The sequence below is a fragment of the Palaemon carinicauda genome, chromosome 43 (assembly GCF_036898095.1).
Source record: "Palaemon carinicauda isolate YSFRI2023 chromosome 43, ASM3689809v2, whole genome shotgun sequence".
NCBI classification, from domain to species: Eukaryota; Metazoa; Arthropoda; class Malacostraca; order Decapoda; family Palaemonidae; genus Palaemon; species Palaemon carinicauda.
Genome location: NC_090767.1, coordinates 32,874,571 through 32,892,070, shown reverse-complemented (window position 1 = coordinate 32,892,070; position 17,500 = coordinate 32,874,571).

Genomic DNA, 17,500 nt, shown 5'->3' with positions numbered 1-17,500 from the left:
TATGGCTGGTGTATCTCGAGTAGATAGGGTTAGGAACGAAGTGGTGAGGGTGAGAACGGGTGTAAGAAATGAGTTAGCGGCTAGAGTGGATATGAATGTGTTGAGGTGGTTTGGCCATGTTGAGAGAATGGAAAATGGCTGTCTGCTAAAGAAGGTGATGAATGCAAGAGTTGATGGGAGAAGTACAAGAGGAAGGCCAAGGTTTGGGTGGATGGATGGTGTGAAGAAAGCTCTGGGTGATAGGAGGATAGATGTGAGAGAGGCAAGAGAGCGTGCTAGAAAAAGGAATGAATGGCGAGCGATTGTGACGCAGTTCCGGTAGGCCCTGCTGCTTCCTCCGGTGCCTTAGATGACCGCGGAGGTGGCAGCAGTAGGGGACTCAGCAGTATGAAGCTTCATCTGTGGTGGAAATGTGGGAGGTTGGGCTGTGGCACCCTAGCAGTACCAGCTGAACTCGGCTGAGTCCCTGGTTAGGCTGGAGGAATGTAGAGAGTAGAGGTCCCCTTTTTGTTTTGTTTCTTGTTGTTGTCGGCTACCCCCCAAAATTGGGGGAAGTGCCTTTGGTATATGATGATATGATATATAGTATACATACATACACACACATATATATATATATATATATAGACATATATATAGATATATATATATATATATATATATATATAGATATAGATATAGATATAGATATAGATATAGATATGTATATATATATATATATATAAATCTTTTGAAATACAAGGCTTATTTGAATATGATAAAACATGTTTAAATATGTAAAATTTGATATATATATATATATATATATAGATAGATATATATATATATGTATTTATACAAACACACACACACATATATATATGTATATATATATATATATATATATATATATATTTATGTGTATATATATATATATATATGTATATATATTTTTGGGCTGAAGCCATGTTGTCCTGATGGAAGGTTCCTTCAGTAGCTTCCTAGGGTATATTTAGCTACAGTGGATATTCCCAGAGAATCAAATAAAGGTTATCACAGAATTCTAACTTCTGGTGCAAGTACCCTAAAGGTTTCCCTCTAGGATATCGTTTATCAGCAGGGGACGCATGTATTAACACGCCACATAGCTATCTGCACCCCATATAGAGTTAACGCTTCATGATCTATCAATCCCTAAATGCCCTGCATACAGACTCACATGTGCAATGTGGATGGCTCAATTTATTGAAGAGGGTGAAAGAGCTACTTGTGCACAAAATTCCCCTCCCCTCTTCTTATCAGCATAATATAAGATATAATTTTCTATAATAGAAATTCTCACAAGGCCCATTCAGAAATTACGGACAGCTCTCTGATTCCCCTTTAATCACTGCTCGCACTCTTTCCATCCATTCCTCTTTTTTTGGTCCCTCTCAGACTTTTATGCCTCAACCTCCCAAGTCAATCAAACCTGCATCATCAGGGCATTCATTATGGACACCCCTGGTCATATCCTCTGCCACCCACATATATTAACCTTCGATGCTCATATCTCTCTCTCTCTCTCTCTCTCTCTCTCTCTCTCTCTCTCTCACCGCGTCTTCTGACTGCTCATCGGGAAAATTCACAGCCCGTTCTCTATTTTCTCTATTTTGATGGGGGTCTTCAATATTTTGGTTACGTTCTTCGTTCCTATTTTGTGCCCTAGTTATTACTCCTATTACTGCACCTCTAGAGAGAGCATCGGCTACCTTGTTAGCTTTTGAGAACCCTTTATATAAAACTCTAACAATCTCTCAATCCATATCGCTTGTCGATAGGTCCAAAAATTCTATAATACAAATCACGTAAGGGGTGATGATCACTTTGAAACTCAATCGACTGCCCTAATAACAAGAACCGATGCCTCTCAAGAACCCAAAGAATAGCCAAAGCCTCTTGATCGAACGTACTATAATTCTTTTCTTCCCCTTTTAATACCCGGGAAGCAAAACAAATGGGTCGCTCTTTGCCTTTATCATTTTGTTGAGAAACTGCGCCACCAATAGCTATGCTACTCGCATCTGTTGTCACTAAAAATGGGCGATCAAATCTAGTATATATGAGTAATTCATCCTTAGTTAAGGCAGCTTTCAAATGGTTAAAGGCCCTTTCTTCTTCCATTCCAATTTATTACTTTTTGTTTCTTTAAAGCATCTAAGGGTTTTGCTATCTCTCCAAAACCTCTTATGAATTTACAGTAATACCCAGCGAACCCAAGGAACCCAGTTACTTCCTTAGGGGTATGTGTTTTGGGGAAATTTCTAATAGCCCATACTTTACTGGGGTAGGGTTGGATACCTTCTAGAGTTATTTTGTGACCTAAAAACTCGACCTGTTTACAGATAAATTTGAACTTTGACAAATTTATTTTAATAACATTACTTCAAAATGTTCAAAGACTTTACAAATATTATTACCATGTTCTTCGGTCGTTTTCCCTGTAGTTATGATATCGTCTAAATAAACAAGAACATTATAGCTAATTAAGGGACACATAACTGCCATCATTACTCTAGAGAAATGATTTGTAGCATTTTTAATACATAAAGGAAGAAAATTAAACTGAAATAGTTGATCAGGAGCTATAAATGCCGTTTTACATTTACTGTCTTCCTGAATGGGTATTTGATAGATTCCAGATTCTAAATAAACAGTTGTAAAATATTTACTATCCCGTACTTTCACAAGTAATTCTTCGATCGAGGGCAATGGAAATGCATTATCCTTAGGACTGCATTCAACTTCCTATAATCAACACAATCTTACCGAGCCATCCTTTTACCTAACAGCCACAATTGGAGAAGCCATGGGGATTTGCCCTCCTCAATTATCCCTTGTTCCCTTAATTTATTAATTTCCCTTTCTATCTCTCCCTGAATGGGTACCTTATAAGGCCTTGACCTGATCGGCTCCGCCTGCCCAGTTTCAATACTAAAGGGAAATTGATCAATCCTACAAGGTGGCTCATCTCCTATTGCAATTACATCAGGACAATTATTGACAATGTACCTAACTACAGGCTGATATTCTGACGGACATAGTTTTTGCACCTGCATAACCAGATTCTGAGTGCGTTCGTCGGCCTGGGCTGGAGTTGTGGCTCCATACATCCTATTATAATCAATTTTACATAACTATAATTCCCACACAGCATATCTTCCTAACACAACTCTTTTATTTGACAAATTAACTATCATTATATTAGCTCTGTTCTCTTTTATTTCCGATAAGCCATCTAAAACCATATGGGCCCAATTGTCATGGGTCTTAACAACAATCTTTGTTCCTTCTGGAAGAGGGCAACACGGGTCACTGATATGCTCGTATGTGTCTGGGGAGACAACACTTCTCTCTCAAGTACAGCTGTCACCTTACTTAAATGTGTCTCCTATCCCGAACATGCACTTACCCTCTCATGACTTTCTAACGGCAAAATGTACACTCCTGCATTTACTATTATTGTATCTTTTTGATTATTAGAGATGAAATCAATTCCTAAGATAGCCTTGATTCCTGGAATTCCGAAGGTGTGGAAGACAAAAAAATCATGTGTAAACTTCACAGATCAAAGATTAAAGATGACGATCGTTGTATGGTTTATCCGTAGTTTATTTCCTCCTGGCGTGTTGAGGACGATGGATGTCGTTGACTGTAGTGGGTTTAAGGAGAATCTTTTTTCAATTAGTGAAACGCTTGCTCCTGTGTCGTTCAGCACTCAAATGAATTTATCTGGCAGGTCAATCCTAACCGCCAACATTCCTAGATGGCCATTACGAGATATCGGGCACATTCCAATGACCTCAGCTGCAATGCAGCTGTTCCCTAGTGCTGCGAAGTTGAGGTTGGGGGTACCGATGGAGCTCCCAGTGCCTGCTCTTCCACGTCCTTTGTCACCGCTTCCTCGGCTACTGCTTCTGATGTCATGCGGTGCGACTTAGAACTCCCTCCTCGTCTACCCCTTCCTCTGTTTCCTTTTCATTGAATGTTGGGCGTGGGGAGGTGTATGTGTAATATATTAGATATTACTTGTTTAAAACACATGACCTACAGGTCATTGTGGAAGTAAGAGAAGAGTGAGAAATGCCATAGTCATATTCTAAGCAGGGTGCGAATGCCAGACCTCAGCAATGTAATATTTTTCATGAAGAGTAAACACAACCAAGCCCCCTGAGAAAGAAGTTGTCTGTGTGAACGGAACAAGTACCTTCCAGTATTAATGTTGTGTTTACTATACATCCATAAATGCTGAGATAACTGTGTAAACTTTAGTATGAAATTGGATATTTGTATCAGTTCACTTTAAAATGTCATACTGAATGGTCATCTGACCAAACCAGCTATGCTCCTGTGATGGAGATGTTAACACTGTTCTTAAAGAATAAACTATTTTAAAGTTAACTTACTTAGACTTTACTTGAAGATGTAACATACTAAATGTAATCTATAACACATTTAAGATGACATTTGAAGAGAACCCAAATGTGTGTTAACAACAGTAGCACACCAATAAATGGTGGCAGCGGTAAAACTCTAAGAACCAGAGAAAGATCTTCAAGAAATCAACAGTAATGAATCTACAATTTTGACTAAGTATCATAGTCCACCGAAAAAATGAAACATTTAATACCAACAAATGAATGTTATACAAACTGAGGAACTGGATCTTCAATCAACATCCTAAGAAAACCAAGGACTGACATTCAACGTTTACAAAACATTGAAGAAACATATCCAGGAAGCACTACATTCAACGGAAATCGGACCGAAAACATTCACCCAAACATCAGGAGAGAGAGAGGAAATGACGACATCACACTTCGCCATATAAACCGAAGCTAAGTACAATTTTCTTATTCATTTTAGTATTGAGCTGTGAGGTGTAGTTACCACGAGTCGATAGTCCATTATTACTGGGGTGAGTTGTTTGCTAATCTTCTATTTCCTTTCATTAAAGGAAACTGTGTTCAACTTCGAATTCTCGTCTAGAATTTTTTTTCTCTCTGTCCTAATTCCGTTTTCTTTCAGAAGTTCTCGGGAAATATCTTTGTATTCCGTTTTCTTTCAGAAGTTCTCGGGAAATATCTATGTATTCCGTTTTCTTTCAGAAGTTCTCGGGAAATATCTTTTTATTAGTATCATTGTTTTTGGGGATTTTGTTATAATCTTTATCATTTAGTGCTTATGCGTTTACGCAGTGGACGTCTGTATTCATATAGATATTTTGATAGGATTGCAAGGGATCGTAGAGATAGAAAAAGAAATACCGTAAACATGACGCCCCCTGTAAGCCCCATCCCTGGATCGAATAACCCAACCACAGGACATGGTAACCCCCCTCCTATTGTGACACTAGTAAATGCTCGCTCTACAATCCTTCCTTTTCAGGGTCGGGTTAATGGGTTCTTGCCTCAAAATGTGGAGTCATGGATTTCATCCGTCGATGCCCATTTAAATGCTAAACAAATCATAGACCCGTTTGTACAATTACGAGAAGCTAAAAGTTTTATAGACTTTTCTAAAGGAGATGCGATTGCGTATTTGAGGGGTGTTTCATTTCAAGAAGCAGTTACCTGGGATGATTTCAAAGTTAGGCTACATGAGGTCTATGGAGGTGAAGAAGCCTTATATGTAGTTTTAACATTAAGAAATACACTTAATCAAGCCACTATAACTCGGCTTAATGTTATTGAGAGAGCAGCTCTCATAGCCGATAGGCTTAATGAATATCAAGATATTTTAGGTAATTCCACTTGGGTTACTAGAGATAACATTTCCGTGAAAGATTTCTTACGATTAATGTATTTAACTTGCATGACACTCATGTTGCCTGAAGCTTTAGTGCCGTTTTTTGATAAAAAGTTAACGCCAGCAAGTACTGAATTGGATGTATATAAACAGATAAAGAAACACATGTCTAAGTGTCCTGATCTTGATCCCGTGTTAACCCAAGTTTTTGCAAAAAAATGAAACAAAGCCACAACAAGTAAATGTAGTTAATAATAGTCAAGTTGCAGGAATGACGTGTTATAATTGCAAATGTCAAGGTCACATGATTGCGGACTGCAGAACGAGATTCTGTTTGTTACATAATAGTTCGACTCATTCATATGGTCAGTGCTACTCTCGTAAGACACAACAGAATCCTAGAAACACACAGTCAATTCCACAGTCAGTTCCATATGGAAATAAAAAGAAAAATCCTTATTTCAATAAGAAGAAACAGCCAAACTTCTACGAATAGTTCAGAATCCAAAACAAACAAACAGGTCTTCGAATAACGCTGATCCTGGGTCGTCAAACCAGACCTCGCAAGGTCAGACTAATTTTCAGATTGTGCAGAGCAAAGAAAATACCACATAATTAACTCCAGTGGGGAATGGAGTAATGTTGGGTCAAGGTCATTCATGTCAACATCAGTAGTATTGAATAATCAATTTAATGTTTTATCAGATCATTGTGAGGCAATAGATTTTCCTATGAAACACACGGCCGAATTAAGTAAATCAATGCATGCTCCCGTAGATTTGCAACGAATTCATACAATAATAAGCCAAAATGAGTTACGACCAACATTATATGCTGTAAATTTAGAACACAGATCATTTACATTATTTTTTTACTCTGGTAGTCCACGTAATATCATGGATTTGAGGACACATCATTTGTTGTTTTCGAACTTCCCAATAGAAAAATCAGGAGTAAGACTCTGGGGTATAGGAAATAATGAATTGAATGTAATAGGAGTAACTCATGTTCAGTTCAAGGTCGGTAAGCGCACGTTTGCCTATTTATTTGTTGTTGTTTAAAACATTGATATGTATCCAGCCGTAATTATAGGATACCCATCTATGGGCAATCAAAACATTATCTTAGTCCCTGCCAAGCATGGCGTGTATATCAAAGGAAAATTCTATAAGTCTTCTAATACCTTAAAATCAGTTTTGGATAAAAAGGAGACGACAAATAAAACAGTGACGTACGTTGAAGAACCAATAACTTGGTTCACTAATAAAGAAATAATATACGCGACCCAACAGAATTCTCGTTCACCCGTAATATCATCTTGCACGCAATCTATCGAGCCGAACGTACCTTCGAATTTAATAGTGTAAGTAAAGAAAACATTACCGGGATCTGAAATATTAATCCTTTCCGACACTTTGAAAACTAACGGATTGTCTGTCACACAAGCTATTCATACAGTAGGCTCACATCAACAATGTAATATTGAAGTCTGTAATCATTTAGACACCACTTTAGTAATTCACAAAAATCAACATATCTTGGATGTAGAAGTTTATAAACATCGTATGCTTACCGTTGCTGAAATCAATCGCGCTCAATCAGTTGCGGATGAATCCCTTTTGCAAACTATTAAAAATAAAATCAATAAAGACATTCAAGACAAAGAAATTCAGCAGAAAATTTTTGGACTTTTAACTGAATATCATGATGTTTTTTCCACTACGGATTGATCCTTAAGAAAAACAGATGTGATCGAGCATCAAATAAGGTTAAAGGACAAGCAGAAAATTATCTATGTACCCTCGTACAGACTCCCTATGAAATTCCAGAATGAAATAAATGATGAAGTAAGTAAAATGCCAGAAGAAGGCGTCATTAGGAAATCGAACAGCCCTTATAATTTTCCATTAATAGTTGTACCGAAAAAAGATCGAACATGGCGTATCTGCATAGACTTCTGTCGCCTAAACGAGGAGACGATCCCTGATCGATTCCCAGTGCCATGTACTGACGATATTTTGTCTTTGTTAGGTCAGAATAAATATTTTACTAGTTTGGACTTACTTAAAGGCTTTCACCAGATATCATTAGAAGAAATTAGTATCCCATACACAGCCTTCAACGCAGCCAGGGGACAATATGAATTTTTACGGATGCCTTTTGGTTTATATTGTGCTCCCATAACATTTACAAGAATGATTAACATAGTGTTTGGACACTTGCTAGGGGATATATTGCATGCCTATATGGACGACCTTGTAATCTTTTCCAACACCTTAGAAGAACATCTACGTAAATTAGAACTAGTACTACAGAGACTAAGACAACATAACTTAAGGGTAAAGATTAGTAAGTGTGAATTTTTCAAAACAGAATTAGTCTATTTGAGTTTTATGGTGTCAAGCCAAGGTCTTAAAGTAGTCCATGATAAGGTGTCGGCTATCCGTAACTTTCTTATACCTACTAATGTCAAGGGAATACAGCAATTTCTTGGTTGTAGTGGATATTACAGGCGTTTTATATGCAATTATTCAATAATAGCCGCTCCCTTAACTGATCTTACGAAGAAGGGCGTAGATTTCATATGGTCTGAGCAGCATCAACAGGCGTTTAATACCTTGAAAGATGAACTCTGTAGTTCTCCTATCTTAAAATTTCCTGACATCGGTAAGGAATTCTTCATTGCAACAGACGCCTCATACTTAGGAGTAGGTGGGGTATTGCTTCAGCAATATGAAAAACAACTTTCCCGATAGCTTTTAATCTCGAAAACTGAGAACTTCCGAAAGTAAGTATGCAGTAATAGACAAGGAAGGGCTAGCTATTGTTAATTCACTAGTGCATTTTAAGTTCATAATATACGGTTATCCCATTAAGGTTCTTACTGATCAAAAACCATTAACCGACTTCTTTAAAGGCTTCAGCCACAGCCCCAAACGAACCCGGTGGCATTTGATCATTCAAGACTTTAGCGCAAGAATTGGGTATTTACCTGGGAAAGCAAATATCATTGCTGATGCATTATCACGCAACCCCGTGTCATCTTGTACGGAGCCTTTAGCTGAATTAATAGATATATCAACATCCATGCCTATTGTTAAAACGATATCTTAACAAGAAGATTTGGGCTTGAGTGCTGAATTATTACAGACTGAGCAAAGAAAAGATCAGAAATTAGAAAAAATTATAAATGCTTTGAAAGGTAATCATAAGGAAAAGGAATATATAAAGTATAAGCAGCAGAATTATATAATCAAAGACCATACACCACATGTAACTAACGACCAGGTAGTAGTACCAATCTCACTTATTTCCACTGTCCTAAATTGGTTGCATGCAAATCCATTGCATGTCACAGAAAGCCAAATCATTGTTTTATTGGCATACGATGCTTGCAGATATAAAAAAACACATAGCTAATTGTCGCACATGTCAGGAAAACAAAGGGCATACAAAAACACCTGTCAGACTAGGGGCTTATCCCGTGCCCAATCAAACCTTTGAAAGGATACATTTAGATTTATTAACAGGATTTTACGAGTCAGACAGAGGAAATAAGCACCTCTTAGTAATTGTAGATGCTTTAACTCGATATACAGAACTAATAGCGCTTAAAACTAAAACTGCGATTGAATGCGCTAGGAAGTTTTACGAGTGTTACATTTGTAAACATGGAATTCCACACATGATGATCTCAGACTCGGGTGGAGAATTTAATGATCACTTTCTTACCTCATTGTGTGAATTCCTCAGCATAAAGAAAATAAATACCATGATATATCACCCAGAGTTGAATGGGCTAGTGGAAAGGGCGAATAGGAAGGTTTTAAATATATTAAGAGTAATACTAGGGGGATCAGACCCCAACTGGGATATTGCAATACCTGCTGTACTGTGTACTCTGAATCATTCATATCATATATCAATTAAAATGTCACTGCACGAGGCATTGTATGGTACCCCAGTTAGAACGCCTTTCCATGTATTAACGCCTACAACTAATCTATCAAATCCTTTGAAAGAATGTATAAATGCAAGCAAAAGTCGTTTTGATATCCTTCGAAAGAATTTAGAAGAATCACAAATCATAATGAAAAGGAATCATGATAAAATAGCGAAGCCAACTAAAACATATACCGTGGGTGATAATGTATACATACAGGTAAATATACGTAAAGGACTCAATTATAAACTAACACCAAAGTTTGAAGGCCCATTTAACATTTTGGAAACATTAACGGCCAATAGGTTTAGAGTTCAAAATGTATCCCAACCCACTGATGAGAGAATCGTACCATTGGCTCACATAAGAAATTAAAATAAGAGGGAAAGAAGTGAGGGAAAGATTTTTATTTTTTTTTATTTTTTGTAAACATTATATGTTAAAAGTTTTTCTTCTTAATAAAGGAGTAATTACATATATTTTTCTCGTTACAGGTTTCCAAGATGAAGTTTTTTTGTTAGGAATGATATTGTTCGCTTAGACATTTTTCTCGTGTGGGATGAGCTCTAAAACTAAAAGTATAGATTTTAAATATGGCACTATAGTTGAAAGACAAGAAGACGTTTTTATTACATCAAGTAACGTAGTTGTTGAAGTGCGTATGCAAGCAATTTTTCTCCCAGAGAATGACCTCACTAGCTTAAGGAGCGCCATTTCAAGGTTTGCTGTTTCATTAAATGAAATGCATAGAAGACATTTTCCTTTTAATACAGAGTTCGCTTGAATCGACACTAAAAATTGCAGAGATGCTATCTGACGACTTGCAAAATAAGACTTACGAGGGAGAATCTTTGGCTCGGGACCTTTTTATGTGGACAGTAGGACATGATATTCTTGAGAAACGTGATCCGTTTATTTTTGCTGCATTAAACATCTTTGGGTCTATTGCAAGTTTAGGTTTAGGAATTTCCAGTCATCTTAAGATTAGTAATCAAAATAAGAAAATTGAGTTCTTGACTCATGAAGATGAATTGATTAGGTCAGAACTAAGGAATCCGTTAGCTTCAATCAATCAAATTTTGGATTTAGTAAATGAACAATCAAGTAATATCGGTCAGATTATGGAAGTACAGGATTTGTTGGCAACGTTAACATATTATGATTCAAAAATAGATCACATACATAATAGAATTGCACATTTCATTGAAAAATCAAAAGACTATGTGGAAGCTATCATGTTAGCAACTATAGGTGTACTGTCACCCCATTTGTTGCCAATAAGACACTTAACGTTAATTGTGGAGAACGGACGGGAGAAATTAGGTTATGTTCCTTTGTTAGACGCACGTAAGTTAGAATTTTATTACAGCCTAATTACAGTAAGCTTTGAAAATCACAGGATTATGATTACAATTCCCTTTGATTCTTCCTATGCCTGGCAATCTTACAGGATATCACCATTTCCGACTTTCATGACAAATCATTCAAATCCAGAAATATCCAGTTTGACAGGACACGTATTGATTTCCCCAGACAAGGAAACATATACGGTCATTAAAGACTCGAATCAATAAAAAAAATATGTACAGCTGACTCATTTGAATTCCATAAAAACTTGATGGATTCATGTGAGTTAGGTATAGTGCTTGACGGTGCTCTCTCCCATGCAAATGAAAATTGTCTGGATAAGCTTTATCTCTTTGACAATAATAAGTTCTATTGCAGGCTTGTGGATACGATACGACAAGGCCAGCTTCAATGTATCATGCCCGGACAGATCCACGTCCTATTCCCAAATCTTCGTTGCAACAGATGGTTGTATCGGGACGTCCCCCGAATTACGTGGTGCATGGAATCAAGACTATCATCAGAGAACGAGCCTACTTCGCGAACTTCCCGTGGTCGACAACAATTCCATCTTTACCTGTCCCATACAATGCACGTGTGGCTAAGCGGTTGATGAAATTGACCGAGATGGACCACCCGACACCGACTTATGAAGAATGTCGATTCTACGTGTTACTAGCAGGAATTAGTGTTATGGTGATGATATTAGGTTAAAGAAAAATAAGATTGAGATCAAACAGAACGTTTTGCCATGTCCAGATAAAACTCCTAATTTAATTCAATTTAAAGACGTTTGAAACTGGCCCCTTCATTTGTTCAAAGGAGTAATATTGTCTTGGAAAAGTGTTGTGCACGAAAAGCAGTTAGTACGCTAGTAATATGTAATTGAAGTGACTATAGAACATTTGCATTTAAAAAAAAAAAAACATTTAAAAAACAAATCATTTTTTTGGCACCTAATAAAATATTTAAGCCTGAATGTTAAAATACAGAATCTGTGGGCATCTAATGAAATATATAAGCCCTATATATATATATATATATATATATATATATATATATATATATATATATATATATATATATATATATATATATATATATATATATATATATATATATATATATATGTGTGTGTGTGTGTGTGTGTGTATGTGTGTACGATACCGTGGTACGTGTATGTACCAGGAATTCATGTTTGTGCACTAAAAATTGTATCTTTACCAAGGTGACAAATATTTTTATTAGTTACCATATTATAATAATCTATGTTTTGACAAAGGTAACAACTATTCTTTAACAAAGTTACCGAATCATATGTATATCAGTATTTTTTTTTGGGTACCATATAATCGTTTGCTAGCAATGTACCATATATGTGATCTGTATTTATCATGCATTTTTTCTTTGTTTTGGCAATATTTGTTAAGTATGCATTATTATTTTTTAATATGCCTATTTGAACATTCGTCCTCATTAGCTTATGGCTAAAGTTAAAAAAAAAAATATAATATATATATCCAGTCACACTCCTAGTAAACATATTTTGACGTATTGTTAAATTTAAAAAAAAAAAAGAATTTAGGTAGCTGACCGAGCTAATGTAATATATTAGACATTTCTTGTTTAACCCTGGAACGGTACGGTGGGTTGTCCACGACCCCGAGCGTCAAAAAAAAGAGGTTTTTCTCACGTGACTCACCCCCGTGACTGAATTTGTGGGTGATCGACCTGCAGGAGGTGTCTCCCCTACACGCTCTAGTAGTGTCCAGATGTGCATTGCTGTAGCTGTACTCCTTCCCCGATTTCTGAGACGCGTCGGGGTCGAGCGCGACCGAGTTTACCCTTCTAAGGTAATTTGCATAATTATCAAAGTTATTACGTATTATGAAATTGTCGTAGAATGGTGCAACTTGTATAGGTTATCAGTTGTGGAAAGTCTTGGTGGATTTTTTGGCTACCATGTGCATGATTTTTTTTTTAGTTAAAATGTCGTTCATCACCACAAGGACCATTTTACCGCAAGTGCCCCTTTTTAATTTTTTTTTATTTTTTTGCCAAGTCATTTTTCCGTAAGATATTGCCAAATAGTGTCGTAAAACTTTTGCTTTTTAGTGTTGGAAAGTGTGTCTAGTTGATCTGGCTACCCATGCGTGACTTTGTTTTTGTCAGATACGACGTAGTTATTGGTATATGGAGTATTTAACTGCGGTTGCCAATTTCTGTTTTTTTTCAATATTTGTAAAAATTTACTACGTAGTAAGGAATTGCCGTATATTATTGATTTTTTTTTCATGTTTATGTGTTAGAAAGTGTGCCTTGATGGTTTGGCTAACACGCGCATGTCTTTTTTTTTATCTGAGATGCCATATATAAGAATGTTGGGCATTTTTCCGCGAGTGCCCCTTTTTATTTGTTTTGCATTTGTTTGCTTAGTCATGTTACCATAAGGAATTGGCAAGTAGTGTCGCAAAACTTATATTTTTATAGTGTTGGAAAGTGTTTCTAGATGATCTGGCTACCCATGCCTATCTTTTTTTTAGCCAGATATAGCGTATATATAGGTATGTGTTCGATTTTCCTGTGATTGCCATTTTTTCGTTTTTTCCCATTTCTTTCAAAATTACTACGTACTAAGGAACTATCACAGATTAATGATTCATTTAGATGTTTCTTTGTCGGAAAATGTGCCTTGATGGTTTGCCTAGCACGTGGCTGAAATTTTTTTTTCTGAAATGCGTATAATAAAATGTTGGCCATTTTTCCGCGAGTGCCCCTTTTTATTTGTTTTGCATTTTTTTAATTAGTCATGTTACCGTAAGGAATTGGCAAGAAGTGTCGCAAAACTTATATTTTTATAGTGTTGGAAAGTGTTTTAGATGATCTGGCTACCCATGCCTATCTTTTTTTTAGCCAGATATGGCGTATCTATAGGTATGTGTTCGATTTTCCTGTGATTGCCATTTTTTCGTTTTTTCCCATTTCTTTCAAAATTACTACGTACTAAGGAACTATCACAGAGTAATGATTCATTTATATGTTTATTTGTCGGAAAATGTGCCTTGATGGTTTGCCTAGCACGTGGCTGAAATTTTTTTTTTTCTGAAATGCCGTATATTAGAATGGCCATTTTTCCGCGAGTGCCCCTTTTTATTTGTTTTGCATTTTTTTGCCTAGTCATGTTACTGTAAGGAATTGGCAAGTAGTGTCGCAAAACTTATAATTTTATAGTGTTGGAAAGTGTTTCTAGATGATCTGGCTACCCATGCCTATCTTTTTTTTAGCCAGATATGGCGTATATATAGGTATGTGTTCGATTTTCCAGCTATTGCCACTTTTTCGTTTTTTTTCCATTTCTTTCAAAATTACTACGTACTAAGGAACTATCACAGAGTAATGATTCATCTAGATTTTTATTTGTCGGAAAATTTTGTTTACTTCTTTTTTTGATTGAATATCATCAAATTTTTTTAGCTATAATATTATATTGTTTTACATTTTTTTCGATTTTATTTCCCTTCAAAAATTTTTTTTTGGGTCAGAATTTTAATTTTATAGTCGTAAAATAATCGACCATTATCCAGCAACCCACCATACAATTTTTATGCATATCCAAGAATAATTAGATTAGTAAATAACACCTTGAAATTGACATACCCTTCCTACATTTCAAGTGGCAGATTAGGGAGTCTGAGTCAGTGTGGTTGGCGGCCATTTTGTGGACATATCCGAAGCGTAAGTTGCCCTATCTATATATATTCTTGTTCCCTATAGAATTTGTGATATTTTGGTATATTTTTACCTGCATAAATATCATATTATATATTAAATATATGTATTTTTTTACGAAATTTCTAAGTACTCAAAAAATTACCTTTAGATATGGCCCCTGATATAAATGTAATTTACAAAATAATGAAGATTTTTTTTACATATTTCTATTTTAGGATAACATATGTTTATTCCCTAAAAAAAATTGCCACTTCCTATTTCATTTGGGTACCCAAAAAAATTCATGAAATTTGGACAAATTTTTTTAGCCAAAAAAAGTTACCCTTTTTTCTCATTTCAGATCTTCACCTCCATGGGTCTGACTTCATCCAAAATACATCAAGATGTGTCCTAAACATTCAAGAATCAATTCCTAAAAGGATTTGTGTATATATGTATAAACTTTTTTTTATGAATTTTTATGTAAGGTCTTTTTTTTCTACTTAATTTTTTTAAAATATTTATAATAAATAGTTTTTCTGCAGATGAGTATTATTTATCTTTACAGTTGTTTTAAGCATTCATTGAAGTTTTTTTGGCAAAAGAAAAAAGGAGGTTACTGCAAAAACTGATTTTTCAAGAATTTTTTTTGGGCGTCGGGGTCGTTTGCGTCCGAGTATACCCTTAAAGGGATGTCCGAGGAGCGTACCTATCCAGGGTTAAAACACATGACCTACAGGTCATTGTGGAAGTAAGAGATCTGTGAGAAATGCCATAGTCATATTCTAAGCAGGATGCGAATGCCAAACCTCAGCAATGTAACATTTTTCATGAAGAGTAAACACAACCAAGCCCCGTGAGAAAGAAGTTGTCTGTGAGAACGGAACAAGTACCTTCTGGTATTAATGTTGTGTTTACTATAAATCCATAAATGCTGAGATAACTGTGTAAACTTCAGCATGAAATTGGATATTTGTGGCAGTTCACTTTTAGATGTCATACGGAATGGTCATCCGACCAAACCATCTATACTCCTGTCATGGAGATGTTAATACTGTTTTTAAAGAATAAACTAATCTCAAGTTAACTTACTTAGACTTTACTTGAAGATGTAACATACTAAATGTAAGTTATACCACATTTAAGATGACATTTGAAGAGAACCCAAATGTGTGTTAACAAGAGTAGCACACCAATATATGTGTGCCACAGCCCGCCCGGGATGGCCGTTTTTTGCTGAGCACTCTTAAGATAGATGACCGTAGGCCTGACAAGTTTGGAAGCGGGGGAATCGTTGGTTCGGGCACTCCACTCATCGCTGCCCCTCTCCCCTACACTACCAGCATCTTCTAGACCGCTGATTGCGTTCTCCCCTAACCCCCGCTTTAAGGTCGATGAGTGCCTCTGATGGCTGCCAACTTCTCAGAATCGGGCCAGTTATTCAGTCATTTTTTTCTTCTGGCAAACTGTCTAAGATGTTTTGAATTGCACTCACTACGTCGGCTAACGAGAGATTATCATCGAACAAATAACCATATAAATACGGGTTTAATAATCTGTGAATATGTTTACCGGCAATTACTTTTTTATCAATTTCTGGGAGATTGGCACTTCGGGTAGCAAATGAATCGAAATCCAGAAAAGTGCGAGTTGCAGAACTAAGAACGTATTCACCTTCCCGTATTGTGGGTTTTTAATTAATATTTATGTCTTCCTTTCTTGCATCAGGTACGGCATACTTCTCAATTAAACGTCATTTTATTTCAGTATAACTTTTTTAAACTGTCTTGTGGCCTACACATTACCTCCAATGCCAGAGCATCTTTCAGCAATCTAATTACTTGAATAGCTTTTTCTCTTTCCGATGACCCATATGTGGCTACTTCAAAGTCTCTCAAAAACACTTCAATGAATTGAAACCCTTCGTTAGGCCACTTATAATCAAAAGACCTAACACTTGCCAGGAGTTCTGGCAACTTTCGAACTACGATTTACATATCTTCACTCGGCTGTGCATGCGTCCTTTCAATTGTGTGTATTTGAACTTCGTTTTTGTACGTCGGATATTCTCTGGTTGCATGCCAATCCTCTTCTCGTTCCCCCAAAAATCTTTTCATTAACAGTTCTAAGTTTTCTAACTTATTTTCCAATTCTTACATTCGAATTTCCTGTCTATATTCTTAATCTGGAAGGCTATATCCCACTTCTTCTTTGTTCTCATCTCCTGCAGCAGCAGCTTCTGTTATGTTAGTCCTTGTGTATCTTGGGCATCTTGAACTTTTATTCTACTGGCTCAAAGAACGTCGCTAACAGCATACACGAATAAACGTAATTTTTACGCCTGATATCAATATGTCCCATGCTTGATGGATTATGAGACATCCGAATATGGTTTTTCTTTATTTATTACAAAAAGTTCGTGAGTAAACACTTTACTGTACAGAGCTATTACTCTCTCAGGCAAGAGAGTCTTGTTTACTTGAGCGCACATAGGTAACTTAACCCTGGATAGGTACGGTGGGTCGTTTGCGACCCCGAGCGTAAAAAAAAAACAGGTTTTTCTCACGTGACTCACCCCTGTGACTGAATTTGTGGGTGATCGACCTGCAGGAGGTGTCTCCCCTACACGCTCTAGTAGTGTCCAGATGTGCATTGCTGTAGCTGTACTCCTTCCCTGATTTCTGAGACGCGTCGGGGTCGTTCGCGTCCGAGTTTACCCTTCTGAGGTAGTTT